Raw genomic sequence first — 14,936 nt, forward strand, 5'->3', positions numbered from 1 at the left:
TTATTTCTAGTTTCATACCTTTGTGATCTGAGAAGCTGGTTGGTACAATTTCAATCTTTTTGAATTTACTGAGGCTCGTTCTGTGGACCAGTGTGTGATCTATTCTTGAAAATGTTCCATGTGCACTTGAGAAGAATGTGTATCCTGGTGCTTTTGGATGGAGTGTTCTGTGGATGTCTTTTAGGTCCATCTGTTCTAATATGTTGTTCAGTGCCTCTGTCTGTTTCCTACTTCTTCATTTTTTATTTTTTATCCTTTGCCTAAGGAGATGTGTCCAGGAAAAAAACTGCAAATGCTTATATTAAGAGTTTTTTGCCATGTTTTCTTCTAAGAGTTTTATGGTTTCATCACTTAAATTCAGGTCTTTGATCCATTTTGAGTTTACTTTTGTGTATGGAGTCAGAAAATAATCTAGTTTCATTCTTTTGTACATAGGTGTCCAGTTTTGCCAACACCAGTTGTTGAAAAGGCTGTCATTTCCCCATTGGATGTCTGTGGCTCCCTTATTATATAATAATTGACCATACATGCGTGGGTTTATATCTGGGTGCTCTATTCTGTTCCATTGAACTATGGGTCTGTTCTTGTGCCAGTACCAAATTGTTTTGATTACTGTAGCTTTGTAGTGTAGCTTGAAGTCAGAGAGTGTAATTCCCGCAACTTTGTTCTTCTTTCGCAGGATGGCTTTGGCTATTTGGGGTCTTTTGTGGTTCCATATGAGTTTTAGAACTATTTGTTCCAGTTCATTGAAAAATGCTGTTGATATTTGGATAGGGTTTCCATTGAACCTAGATTGCCATGGGTAGGATGGCCATTTTGACAATATTAATTCTTCCTATCCATGAGCACGGAAATATTTCCACTTACTAGTGTCTTCTTTAGTTTCTCTCATGTGTGTCTTGTAGTTTTCAGAGTATAGATCTTTCACTTCTTCGGTTAGGTTTATTCCTAGGTATTTTATCCTTTTTGATGCAATTGTAAATAGAGTTGTTTTCCTGATTTCTGTTTCTGCTAGTTCTTCATTAGTGTATAGGAATGCAACAGATTTCTGTGTATTAATTTTGTATCCTGCAACTTTGCTGAATTCAGATATTAGTTCTAGTAGTTTTGGAGTGGAGTCTTTAGGGTGTTTTATGTACAATATCATGTCATCTGCAAACAGGGACAGTTTGGCTTCTTCCTTAGCAATCTGGATGCCTTTTATTTCTTTGTGTTGTCTGATTGCCATGACTAGGACCTCCAGTACTATGTTGAACAAAAGTGGGGAGAGTGGGCATCCTTGGCTTTTTTCAGATCTTAGAGAAAAGATTTCAGCTTCTTACTGTGAAGTATGATGTTGGCGGTGGGTTTATCATAGATGGCCTTTATTATGTTGAGGTACTTGCCCTCTATACCCATTTTGTTGAGATTTTTTATCATGAATGGATGTTGAGTTTTGTTGAGTGCTTTTTCAGCATCTATGGAGATGATCATGTGATTTTTTTCTTTATCTTTGTTGATGTGGTGTATGATGTTGATGGACTTTCGTATATTATACCATCCTTGCATCCCTGGAATAAATCCTACTTGATCATGATGGATGATCCTTTTGATGTATTTTTAAATTCAATTTGCTAATATTTTGTTGAGGATTTTTGCATCTATGTTCATCAGGGATATTGATCTGTAAGTTTCTTTTTTTGTGGTGTCTTTGTCTCATTTTGGTATTAGAGTATCGCTGGCCTCATAGAATGAGTTTCGAAGTACTTCTTCCTCTTCTATTTTTTCATACTAGTATTGCAACACCTGCTTTTTTCTCTCTGTTGTTTGCATGAAATATCTTTTTCCATCTCTTGACTTTAAGTCTGTGCATGTCTTTGGGTTTGAGGTGAGTCTCTTGGAAGCAGCATATGGATGGGTCTTGCTTTTTTATCCATTCTATTACTCTGTGTCTTTTGATTGGTGCATTCAGTCCATTTACATTTATGGTAATTATTGAAAGGTATGTACTTATTGCCATTGCAGGCTTTAAGTTTGTGGTTAGCAAAGGTTCAAGGTTAGCTTCTTTACTATCTTACTGTCTAACTTAACTAGTTTATTGAGCTATTATAAACACGGTCTGATGATTCTTTATTTCTCTCCCTTCTTATTCCTCCTCCTCCCTTCTTCATATGTTGGGTGTTTTGTGCTGTGCTCTTTTTAGGAGTGCTCCCATCTAGAGCAGTCCCTGTAGGATGCCCTGTAGAGGTGGTGTGTGGGAGGCAAATTCCCTCGACTTTTGCTTGTCTGGGAATTGTTTAATCCCTCTTTCATATTTAAATGATAATTGAGCTGGATACAGTATTCTTGGTTCGAGGCCCTTATTTCATTGCATTAAGTATATCATGACATTCTGTTCTGGCCTGTAGGGTTTCTGTTGAGAAGTCTGATGATAGCCTGATGGGTTTTCCTTTGTAGGTGACCTTTTTTGTTTCTCTGGCTGCCTTTAATACTGTGTTCTTGTCTTTGATCTTTGCCATCTTAATTATTATGTGTCTTGGTGTTGCCCTCCTTGGATCCCTTGTCACGGGAGTTCTGTGTACCTCTGTGGTCTGAGAGGCCATTTCCTCCCCTAGTTTGGGGAAGTTTTAAGCAATTATTTCTTTTCATTTTTTTTTTTTAGATAATTATTTTTTTATTGAAGGGTAGTTGATGCACAGTATTACATTACATTAGTTTCAAGTGTACAACACAGTGATAAAACATTTATATACATAATTCTAGGTTCCAGCTATCACCCTACCAAGCTGTTACAATATCTTGACTATATTCCTTATGCTATACATTACATCCTGGTTACTTATTTATTTTACCATTGGAAGTCTGTCCTTTTTTTTTTTTTTTGTGAGGGCATCTCTCATATTTATTGATCAAATGGTTGTTAACGACAATAAAATTCTGTATAGGGGAGTCAATGCTCAATGCACAATCATTAATCCACCCCAAGCCTAATTTTCGTCAGTCTCCAATCTTCTGAGGCATAACAAACAAGTTTTTACATGGAGAACAAATTCTTACATAGTGAATAAGTTACATGGTGAACAGTACAAGGGCAGCCATCACAGAAACTTTCGGTTTTGCTCATGCATTATGAACTATAAACAGTTCAAATATGAATACTCACTTGATTTTTATACTTGATTTATAAGTGGATACCACATTTCTCTCTTGATTATTATTATTTTTAATAAAATGCTGAAGTGGTAGGTAGATACAAAATAAAGGTAGAAAACATAGTTAGTGTTGTAAGAGAGCAAATGTAGATGATCAGGTGTGTGCCTGTAGACTATGTGTTAATCCAAGCTAGACAAGGGCAATAAAACATCCACGTATGCAGAAGATTTCTCTCAGAACGGGGGGGTGAGGTTCTAAGCCTCACCTCTGTTGATCCCCAATTTCTCACCTGATGACCCCCCTGCGACTGTGCCTGTCTTAGGTTGTTCCTCCCTTGAGGAATCTTACCCGTCTCTGGCTAACCAGTCATCTTCCGGGGCCATACAGGGAAATGTAAAGTTGGTGAGAGAGAAGCCTTATTGTTTGAAAAAGTTAGCTTTTTACTTCTTTGCATATTTATGCCCTGTGGCTTCTATGCCCAGCATTTGTCTTGAGGTATCTTTACCACTTGGAAGAATTATGATACTCAGTAAATTTGATATGAGGCACGAATTCTATTTAAGGGTTGTAATTAGGAAGGAAGAAGAAAAGCTATAGAAGTAGCAGGCGGCAGAAAACATGGGAAGATTGATTATTTCTTTGACATATCTTCTTGTAGAGTAACTTCAGCATGTATAGGTTTTAAGCTAGTACTTAAATTGCGCACACACATTAACATAATAGGAGTATACTTACATAACCAAAGAATACCTGTAATTACCAGCCATCTCCAGTGAAACCAAGAAAACCAGTTAGGCACCATAGGCATTTGTGAAAACTTATCTATGATATGGTGGATATTGTCCAACTGAACTTGAACAGTCTGAGAGAAATCAGACAAATTAAAACAACCCATTCCTGGGGAATGTTCACATCCCTTATGTTCTTTTAACAGTAAATAGTCTGTAGTTGTAAGATTTTGGAGCGCTACAATTTGCACTTCTCCTAATTCTTGGTTGAGTTCCAACAGTACAGATCCAGTCAAATTTGTTGTTTTACTGTATGCACAGGCCAGCTTAGATATCTCCTTCACTCCCATGGCAAGTCCAGGAGCTGGTGGGATGAGTGAGGTGGGATCTACAGCTGTAGCAGTGCATGGATCTTTGTTGGGGTGTTTTGATGATTATCTTCTGGCATGAGTCTTCCAGAGAGTGCTGATGTTGGAAGTTCTCTTTCATATCGTATCTTAGTTCATTTTCGGGGTAGCCCAATTAGGCTTTGATCCTCTGTATAAACACAAACAGACCCTTTGCCTACACTTTTATATGCCCTTTATACTCTTGTGTAGAACTCATTGGAGGTTACCACACAGGAACTGCCCTTTTTTTTTTGTTTGTTTGTTTTGTTTTTGGTATCACTAATCTACACTTACATGACGAATATTATGTTTACTAGGCTCTGCCCTATACCAGGTCTCCCCTATAAACCCCATTACAGTCACTGTCCATCAGCATAGCAAAATGTTGTAGAATCACTACTTGCCTTCTCTGTGTTGTACAGCCCTCCCTTTTCTCCTACCCCCCATGCATGTTAATCTTAATACCCCCCTACTTCTCCCCCCCTTATCCCTCCCTACCCACCCATCCTCCCCAGTCCCTTTCCCTTTGGTACCTGTTAGTCCATTCTTGAGTTCTGTGATTCTGCTGCTGTTTTGTTCCTTCAGTTTTTCCTTTGTTCTTATATTCCACAGATAAGTGAAATCATTTGATATTTCTCTTTCTCCGCTTGGCTTGTTTCACTGAGCATAATGCCCTCCAGCTCCATCCATGTTGCTGCAAATGATTGGATTTGCCCTTTTCTTATGGCTGAGTGGTATTCCATTGTGTATATGTACCACATCTTCTTTATCCATTCATCTATCAGTGGACATTTAGGTTGCTTCCAATTCTCGGCTATTGTAAATAGTGCTGCGATAAACATAGGGGTGCACTGATCTTTCTCATACTTGATTGCTGCATTCTTAGGGTAAGTTCCTAGGAGTGGAATTCCTGGGTCAAATGGTAAGTCTGTTTTGAGCATTTTGATGTACCTCCATACTGCTTTCCACAATGGTTGAACTAACTTACATTCCCACCAGCAGTGTAGGAGGGTTCCCCTTTCTCCACAGCCTCGCCAACATTTGTTGTTGTTTGTCTTTTGGATGGCAGCCATCCTTACTGGTGTGAAGTGATACCTCATTGTAGTTTTAATTTGCATTTTTCTGATAATTAGCGATGTGGAGCATCTTTTCATGTGTCTGTTGGCCATCTGTATTTCTTTTTTGGAGAGCTGTCTGTTCAGTTCCTCTGCCCATTTTTTAATTGGGTTATTTGATTTTTGTTTGTTGAGGCATGTGAGCTCTTTATATATTCTGGACGTCAAGCCTTTATCGGATGTGTCATTTTCAAATATATTCTCCCATACTGTAGGGATCCTTTTTGTTCTATTGATGGTGTCTTTTGCTGTACAGAAGCTTTTCAGCTTAATATAGTTCCACTTACTCATTTTTGCTGTTGTTTTCCTTGCCCGGGGAGATATGTTCAAGAAGAGGTCACTCATGTTTATGTCTAAGAGGTTTTTGCCTATGTTTTCTTCCAAGAGTTTAATGGTTTCATGACTTACATTCAGGTCTTTGATCCATTTTGAGTTTACTTTTGTATATGGGGTTAGACAATGGTCCAGTTTCATTCTCCTACATGTAGCTGTCCAGTTTTGCCAGCACCATCTGTTGAAGAGACTGTCATTTCGCCATTGTATGTCCATGGCTCCTTTATCAAATATTAATTGACCATATATGTCTGGGTTAATGTCTGGAATCTCTAGTCTGTTCCATTGGTCTGTGGCTCTGCTCTTGTACCAGTACCAAATTGTCTTGATTACTATGGCTTTATAGTAGAGCTTGAAGTTGGGGAGTGAGATCCCCCCTACTTTATTCTTCTTTCTCAGGATTGCTTTGGCTATTCGGGGTCTTTGCTGTTTCCATATGAATTTTTGAATTATTTGTTCCAGTTCATTGAAGAATGTTGCTGGTAGTTTCATAGGAATTGCATCAAATCTGTATATTGCTTTGGGCAGGATGGCCATTTTGATGATATTAATTCTTCCTAGCCACGAGCATGGGATGGGTTTCCATCTGTTAGTGTCCCCTTTAATTTCTCTTAAGAGTGACTTGTAGTTTTCAGAGTATAAGTCTTTCACTTCTTTGGTTAGATTTATTCCTAGGTATTTTATTTTTTTTGATGCAATTGTGAATGGAGTTTTTTTCCTGGTTTCTGTTTCTGTTGGTTCATTGTTAGTATATAGGAAAGCCACAGATTTCTGTGTGTTGATTTTGTATCCTGCAACTTTGCTGTATTCTGATATCAGTTCTAGTAGTTTTGGGGTGGAGTCTTTAGGGTTTTTTATGTACAGTATCATGTCATCTGCAAATAGTGACAGTTTAACTTCTTCTTTACCAATCTGGATTCCTTGTATTTCTTTATTTTGTCTGATTGCCATGGCTAGGACCTCCAGTACTATGTTAAATAACAGTGGAGAGAGTGGGCATCCCTGTCTAGTTCCCGATCTCAGAGGAAATGCTTTCAGCTTCTCGCTGTTCAATATAATGTTGGCTGTGGGTTTATTATAGATGGCCTTTATTATGTTGCGGTACTTGCCCTCTATTCCCATTTTGCTGAGAGTTTTTATCATGAATGGATGTTGAACTTTGTCAAATGCTTTTTCAGCATCTATGGAGATGATCATGTGGTTTTTGTCTTTCTTTTTGTTGATGTGGTGGATGATGTTGATGGACTTTCGAATGTTGTACCATCCTTGCATCCCTGGGATGAATCCCACTTGGTCATGGTGTATGATCCTTTTGATGTATTTTTGAATTCGGTTTACTAATATTTTGTTGAGTATCTTTGCATCTACGTTCATCAGGGATATTGGTCTGTAGTTTTCTTTTTTGGTGAGGTCTTTGCCTGGTTTTGGTATTAGGGTGATGTTAGCTTCATAGAATGAGTTTGGGAGTATCCCCTCCTCCTCTATTTTTTGGAAAACTTTAAGGAGAATGCGTATTATGTCTTCCCTGTATGTCTGATAAAACTCCGACGTAAATCCATCTGGCCCGGGGGTTTTGTTCTTTGGTAGTTTTTTGATTACCGCTTCAATTTCATTGCTGGTAATTGGTCTGTTTCGATTTTCTGTTTCTTTCTGGGTCAATCTTGGAAGGTTGTATTTTTCTAGGAAGTTGTCCATTTCTCCTAGGTTTCCCAGCTTGTTAGCATATAGGTTTTCATAGTATTCTCTAATAATTCTTTGTATTTGTGGGGTCTGTCGTGATTTTTCCTTTCTCGTTTCTGATACTGTAGATTTGTGTTGACTCTCTTTTCTTCCTAATAAGTCTGGCTAGAGGCTTATCTATTTTGTTTATTTTCTCGAAGAACCAGCTCTTGGTTTCATTGATTTTTGCTATTGTTTTATTCTTCTCAATTTTATTGATCTTTATTATGTCCCTCCTTCTGCTGACCTTAGGCCTCATCTGTTCTTCTTTTTCCAATTTCGATAATTGTGACATTAGACCATTCATTTGGGATTGCTCTTCCTTTTTTAAATATGCTTGGATTGCTATATACTTTCCTCTTAAGACTGCTTTTGCTGTGTCCCACAGAAGTTGGGGCTTAGTGTTGTTGTTGTCATTTGTTTCCATATATTGCTGGATCTCCATTTTGATTTGGTCATTGATCCATTGATTATTTAGGAGTGTGTTGTTAAGCCTCCATGTGTTTGTGAGCCTCTTTGCTTTCTTTGTACAGTTTATTTCTAGTTTTATGCCTTTGTGGTCTGAAAAGTTGGTTGGTAGGATCTCAATCTTTTGGAATTTTCTGAGGCTCTTTTTGTGGCCTAGTATGTGGTCTATTCTGGAGAATGTTCCATGTGCACTTGAGAAGAATGTATATCCTGTTGCTTTTGGATGTAGAGTTCTATAGATGTCTATTAGGTCCGTCTGCTCTACTGTGTTGTTCAGTGCTTCCATGTCCTTACTAATTTTCTGCCCAGTGGATCTATCCTTTGGGGTGAGTGGTGTGTTGAAGTCTCCTAGAATGAATGCATTGCAGTCTATATCCCCCTTTAGTTCTGTTAGTATTTGTTTCACATATGCTGGTGCTCCTGTGTTGGGTGCATATATATTTAGAATGGTTATATCCTCTTGTTGGACTGAGCCCTTTATCATTATGTAGTGTCCTTCTTTATCTCTTGTTACTTTCTTTGTTTTGAAGTCTATTTTGTCTGATATTAGTACCGCAACCCCTGCTTTCTTCTCACTGTTGTTTGCTTGAAATATATTTTCCATCCCTTGACTTTTAGTCTGTACATGTCTTTGGGTTTGAGGTGAGTTTCTTGTAAGCAGCATATAGATGGGTCTTGCTTTTTTATCCATTCTGTTACTCTGTGTCTTTTGATTGGTGCATTCAACCCATTAACATTTAGGGTGACTATTGAAAGATATGTACTTATTGCCATTGCAGGCTTTCAATTCGTTGTTACCAAAGGTTCAAGGTTAGCCTCTTTAGTATCTTACTGCCTAACTTAGCTCGCTTATTGAGCTGTTATATACACTATCTGGAGATTCTTTTCTTCTCTCCCTTCTTGTTCCGCCTCCTTGATTCTTCATATGTTGGGTGTTTTGTGCTGTGCTCTTTCTAGGAGTGCTCCCATCTAGAGCAGTTCCTGTAAGATGTTCTGTAGAGGTGGTTTGTGGAAAGCAAATTCCCTCAGCTTTTGTTTGTCTGGGAATTGTTTAATCCCACCGTCATATTTGAATGGTAGTCATGCTGGATACAGTATCCTTGGTTCAAGGCCCTTCTGTTTCATTGTATTAAATATATCATGCCATTCTCTTCTGGCCTGTAGGGTTTCTGTTGAGAAATCTGATGTTAGCCTGATGGGTTTCCCTTTATAGGTGACCTTTTTCTCTCTAGCTGCCTTTAACACTCTTTCCTTGTCCTTGATCTTTGCCATTTTAATTATTATGTGTCTTGGTGTTGCCCTTCTTGGATCCTTTCTGTTGGGGGTTCTGTGTATTTCCGTGGTCTGTTTGATTACTTCCTCCCCCAGTGTGGGGAAGTTTTCAGCAATTATTTCTTCTAAGATACTTTCCATCTCTTTGCCTCTCTCTTCTTCTTCTGGGACCCCTATAATACGGATATTGTTCCTTTTGGATTGGTCACACAGTTCTCTTAATATTGTTTCATTCCTGGAGATCCTTTTGTCTCTCTCTATGTCAGCTTCTATGCGTTCCTGTTCTCTGATTTCAATTCCATCAATGGCCTCTTGCATTCTATCCATTCTGCTTATAAACCCTTCCAGAGTTTGTTTCATTTCTGCGATCTCCTTTCTGGCATCTGTGATCTCTTTCCGGACTTCATCCCATTTCTCTTGCGTATTTCTCTGCATCTCTGTCAGCATGTTTATGATTCTTATTTTGAATTCTTTTTCAGGAAGACTGGTTAGGTCTGTCTCCTTCTCTGGTGTTGTCTCTGTGATCTTTGTCTGCCTGTAGCTTTGCCTTTTCATGGTGATAGGAATAGTCTGCAGAGCTGGGACGAGTGACGGCTGGAAGGACTTCCTTTCTTGTTGGTTTGTGGCCCTCCTCTCCCGGGAGAACAGCGACCTCTAGTGGCTTGTGCTGCACAGGTGCACGCAGACAGGGTTTCTGCTTCCTGCCCGGCTGCTATGGAGTTAATCTCCGCTGTTGCTGTGGGCGTGGCCTGGCTCGGGCAGCTACTCCAAAATGGTGGAGTCGCGTTGGAGCAGGAGCTGCTGGGAGGCTATTTATCTCCGTAAGGGGCCTCCCTGCTCCCTGCAGCCCAGGGGTTAGGGTGCCCAGAGATCCCCGGATTCCCTACCTCTGGATTAAGTGTCCCGCCCTGCCCCTTTAAGACTTCCAAAAAGCACTTGCCAAAACAAAACAACAACCACCAAAAAAAAAAGAAAAAAATTTTTAAATTAAAAAAAAAAATTTTTTTTTAATTAAAAAAAAAAAAGTTGGTCGCTCGTTTTTCTTTATTCTCCGGTGCCAGCCTCAGGACTCTGCTCACCAGTCTTGCTGCCCTGTTTCCCTAGTATTGGGGTCCCTATCCCTTAAAGACTTCCAAAAAGCGCTCACCAAAAGAAAACAGCAGAAAAGCAAAAAAAAAATAATTGGTCGCGTGCTTTTCTTATGTCCTCCGGCACCCGGCCTCCAGTGCCTGCTCACTGTTCTTGCTGCCCTGTTTTCCTAGTATCGAGGGCCCTGCACTCTGGCCCGGATGGCGGGGGCTGGGTGTTCGGCAGCCCTGGGCTCCGTCTCCCTCCCGCTCTGCCTGCTCTTCTCCCGCCGGGAGCTGGGGGGAGGGGCGCTCGGCTCCCGCGGGGCCGGGGCTTGTATCTTACCCCCTTCGCGAGGCGCTGGGTTCTCTCAGGTGTGGATGTGGTCTGGATATTGTCCTGTGTCCTCTGGTCTTTATTCTAGGAAGGGTTGTCTTTGTTATATTTTCATAGATATATGTTGTTTTGGGAGGAGATTTCCGCTGCTCTACTCATGCCGCCATCTTCCGCCCCTCCCAGCAATTATTTCTTCAAAGATACTTTCTATCCCTTTTTCTCTCTCTTCTTCTTCTGGTACCCCTATAATGCGGATATTGTTCTGTTTTGATTGGTCATTCAGCTCTCTTAAAAATTCTTTCATACCTGGAGATCCTTTTATCTCTCTCTGCATCAGCTTCTCTGCGTTCCTGTTCTCTGTTTTCTAGTCCATTTATGGTCTCTTGCATCTCGTCCATTCTGTTTTGAAGTCCTTCCAGAGATTGTTTTATTTCTGTATTCTCCCTCCTTAGTTCTTGCATATTTCTCTGCAAGTCCATCAGCATGGTTATGACTTTAGTTTTGAATTCTTTTTCAGGAAGATTGGTTAAATGTATCTCCCCAGGTTCCTTCTCAGGGGAAGATGTAGCAGATGTCAAAGCTGTCTGGGTTAGTCTTGTCTGGATCAAATTTTTTTGCCTTTTCATGTTGATAGTTGCAGTGGTATGCTATTGACTCATCTATCAGCTAGGAGAGTCAAGACTCTTTCCACTTGCTCCTGGCCTTTCTTTACTGGGACAACTGCGACCCCTAGTGGCTTGTGTTGGGAAATTGCATGTAGACTGGGTCTCTGTATCTTGCCCAGCCAGTATGAAGGAAGCTCCCTTGCTGTGGGCGTGGCCAGTCTCAGGCTGCGGCTCTGCTATGGCGGGGCCCCGGAGGGGTAATGGACGGGGGGCTGTTTGGCTGTTTACCTCTGTGAGGGGTCTCAGAGCTGTTGCCCAGGGGGTTAGTACGCCCAGGGTTCCCTGGGATTTCCAGCTGCTGGACTGTGACCCGGGATGCTTCCGTCCAGCTTTGGGGTTCCTGTCCCTTTAAGACTTTCAAAAAGCACTCGCTTTTCTTTGTCACAGGGGCACCGGCTGCAGGACCTGCTCACAGGTCTTACTGTCCTGCTTCCCTAGTTTCCAGCACCCCACGCATGCACTGTGTCTGCGCTCTGGTGCGGATGGCTGGGGCTGGGTGTTTAGCAGTCCTGGGCTCCCTCTCCCTCCCCGTTCCAACTCCTCTCCTCCCACCGGGAGCAGGGGTGAGGGGCCTCAGGTCCCTCTGGGCCATGGCTTGTATCTTACCCCTTTCACCAGGCGCTGGGTTCTTGCAGGTGTGGATGTGGTCTGGCTGTTGTCCTGTGTCTTCTGGTCTTTTAGGATTAGTTGTATTTGTTGTATTATCAAAAATATATGTTTTTGGGAGGAGATTCCCACTGTCCTACTCACGCCTCCATCTTGGCTCCACCTTCTTGCTCTTCTATTTTTTGGAATACTTGAAGAAGGATGGGTATTAGCTGTTCTTTAAATGTTTGGTAGAATTCAGCTGTGAAGCCATCTGGCCCTGGGATTTTGTTTTCAGGCAGTTTTTTTCTCAGCACATCCAGTCTCACTGTATATTTAGCAGTGTCAGCTATAAGCACCAGGGTATGAGGAATATTCATCAAATAAAACAATACAAATTAGTTTCAAGGACCTGAGTGGTGTGACCATAATCAGCTGACTCCACTGAAATAGCAACATTGTAAACTGAAAAGGTCTCAAGGGCAGTGAGGCACCACCAATAGCCCAAGAAGTGGGTCAGAAGTCTGATGCAGTCTCTTTTGCCACACACAAATGGGCCAGCTTTTGGCAGGCGTTATAGCTTTTTAAAAAAATCAGGAACATAAGAGTTCTTTACCTTGTTAAAGACAGCTGTTTTTAGACTAGCTGACAGACTAAGCATTGTGAATTCACTCCACTGTTTCAAGAAATGTTCCTTGACAAGCAGGCATCTGCATTTTGTTGGATCTTGTCAATTGCTCCACCTGGCGTACAGCCACAGCAATTGAGACTTTCCAATTGTCAGACACTAAGACATTATTTATACAGTGAAAACTGGACATTAGAGAAAATTTCTAAAACTTTATGGATATGTACAATTTGAACATGTAACGTATTTCAATACCAATTACACATTTTTACAATACATACAATTAATTGACCCAAGCCTCACTGAGTTAAACTTTTTTCTCTTCAATGTAAGTTTTGTGCAAATTCTAAGAGATTTTTGTTTTTCTTTTACCAAAAAAAGACACTGTATCTTATCTCTTTAGCTGGGAACTTAAGGAGTTCAGGGCAGAGAGGAAGTAGTAATGTGCCTGGTTACTGTTCTCCCCTCCACTGGCCATTTAACTCCTAGAGCAGCAGTGTCACTCAGAGAGTGACATTCTCAGTGTTCCATGCCCAAATTAGAGCCTCCATCCCACAAGTGGGAGCTGGATGAGAGAAGGGAGCCCCCACCTCTCAACCACACTTACCTGGGACTTAGCCTCAGCAACAGGTAGCAGGGAACAGGTTGAGAAATGCTGAAGTCCTCACTCCTGGGAATAAAGCCTTCCAAACTGGGAGCGGGGGAGTGGGAACCCTGTATTCTTGGCTGCACCAATCTGGAATGGAGTCTTCTCCTTGCTGAGCTGGGGGAGGGAGGAGCAGATCTAATTTCAAATACTAGAGATTCTTAGCAAATTTTTGTAGATTGTCTTGAATAGATATTTCTTGACTTACTGTTTGTCCTTAGGACCACTTCCAGAGATTTAAATTTTTAAAAATAAATCATTTTCACCAGTTTCACTGGAGAGTGGGTCCACAGACCTCCTCACAGTCAATGCTACTGGATCCCAAGGAGTCCTTTTATATTCTCTAACCCAGACCACGTAGCCCTGAACACACAGGACAATGGGAAGGCCTTTACTTTTCCTCCTCTTGCTCAACACTTAGGTAAGAGCTGTGCTACCAGTTTATTACTTACACAAAGAGAAGAGAAACCAAAGGTATCAACTCCCTGTGGTCCTTGTCCCACACATCAAAATAGACAAAACCATTTATAGTTTGCATTTATACCCCAAGAAGAGTGAGGAGTGAGTTTTCCATCCCCCCAAATAAGGGAATACAACACTACAATTCAATCCAAAGACCCCATTCAAATATTGCAACTGTCTTAACAATTTCATCTCTTTTAGTCTGTGGAAACTCCTTGGACTTTCCATACTTTTCATGTCCTTGACAGTTAAACCTCCACCCATCACCCTGCTTTAGTATCCACTGATGACTCTCATCTGAATCAACCACTACAATGATTACCCAAGGGTGACTTTCTAATTTTATCATTCCTTCTACATTTATTGGTTGGCTTTCTACTTAAAGGAAGAGCTTTCTTTCCTCCGCTATGTATTATCAGGGTAGACTCAGCCATTTCTCTCAGGGGGGCCCTGGTTACCTTTAGTGAAGGGTGGTATTTGAGAACCAATATCTGGGTGTTAGATGTGCTCATAATTAGTGGGACATCACTTCTATTCTCTCTTAGTGGACAGAGTGAGGAAATGTATGTATATATGTTGACACACACACTCCTTATCAAGTGTATATATAATTTTTTTTCCTTTGAAAAAAGTTTGTATCAGTACTGCCAATTTCAGTCCAACACCATGAGGTTCATTTTACCCTTCCCCTTTTCTCATTTCTCTGACACTGAGAAACCTAGTGCCACTTGCCTCAACATATTTGCATATTTGCTCAACTTGTTTAATCTGATTGCTGGCACTAAAGCTGTGAACTCCTTTACCTTCAAGCAATAATCCCAGCCCTGCTTCCTCAGCCATCAGGCCCTTTGACACCTCCATGTACCCATCCTCCCCACACATGCCTATTTTACAAATTACAACTCAGATTATCAGTTTAGAAAAAGAATTTCATATTGCCACACTCTATCAGTGTAAATAGTTTGGGTGATGGAGAGAAATGTTAAAGATGTCTTTTGGTTTCTGGTTTGTGCAAATGGATGCTCCATTCACTAAGGTAAGAAATAATGGCAGAGATTATGGTTCAGATTGAAAACCAGGAGTTTAGATTTGGATGTATTAAGTTTAATGTGCTGTAAAGACAGCCAAGTGGAAATGTGTAGTAGGCACGTAGCAATGTAGGTAGGTCTAGAGTTCAGATGGAAACAGAGATTTATCTGTCAACTAAGTATAAGGAAAGATAGAGAAGCCTATGAATGAATTTGAGAAGAAAAACCAGAAAAGAACAGAATAGCAGAAGCCAAGAGAGGTAGATTTCAAAGACTGGCCAGTTGTGTCAGAGAAGACTGAGATGTTCATGAAGGATGGGAAAAGCATCTACTGACTTTCACTGTAGTTGAGGGGCACTGTG

The sequence above is a fragment of the Manis pentadactyla genome, chromosome X, assembly GCF_030020395.1.
Source record: "Manis pentadactyla isolate mManPen7 chromosome X, mManPen7.hap1, whole genome shotgun sequence".
NCBI classification, from domain to species: Eukaryota; Metazoa; Chordata; class Mammalia; order Pholidota; family Manidae; genus Manis; species Manis pentadactyla.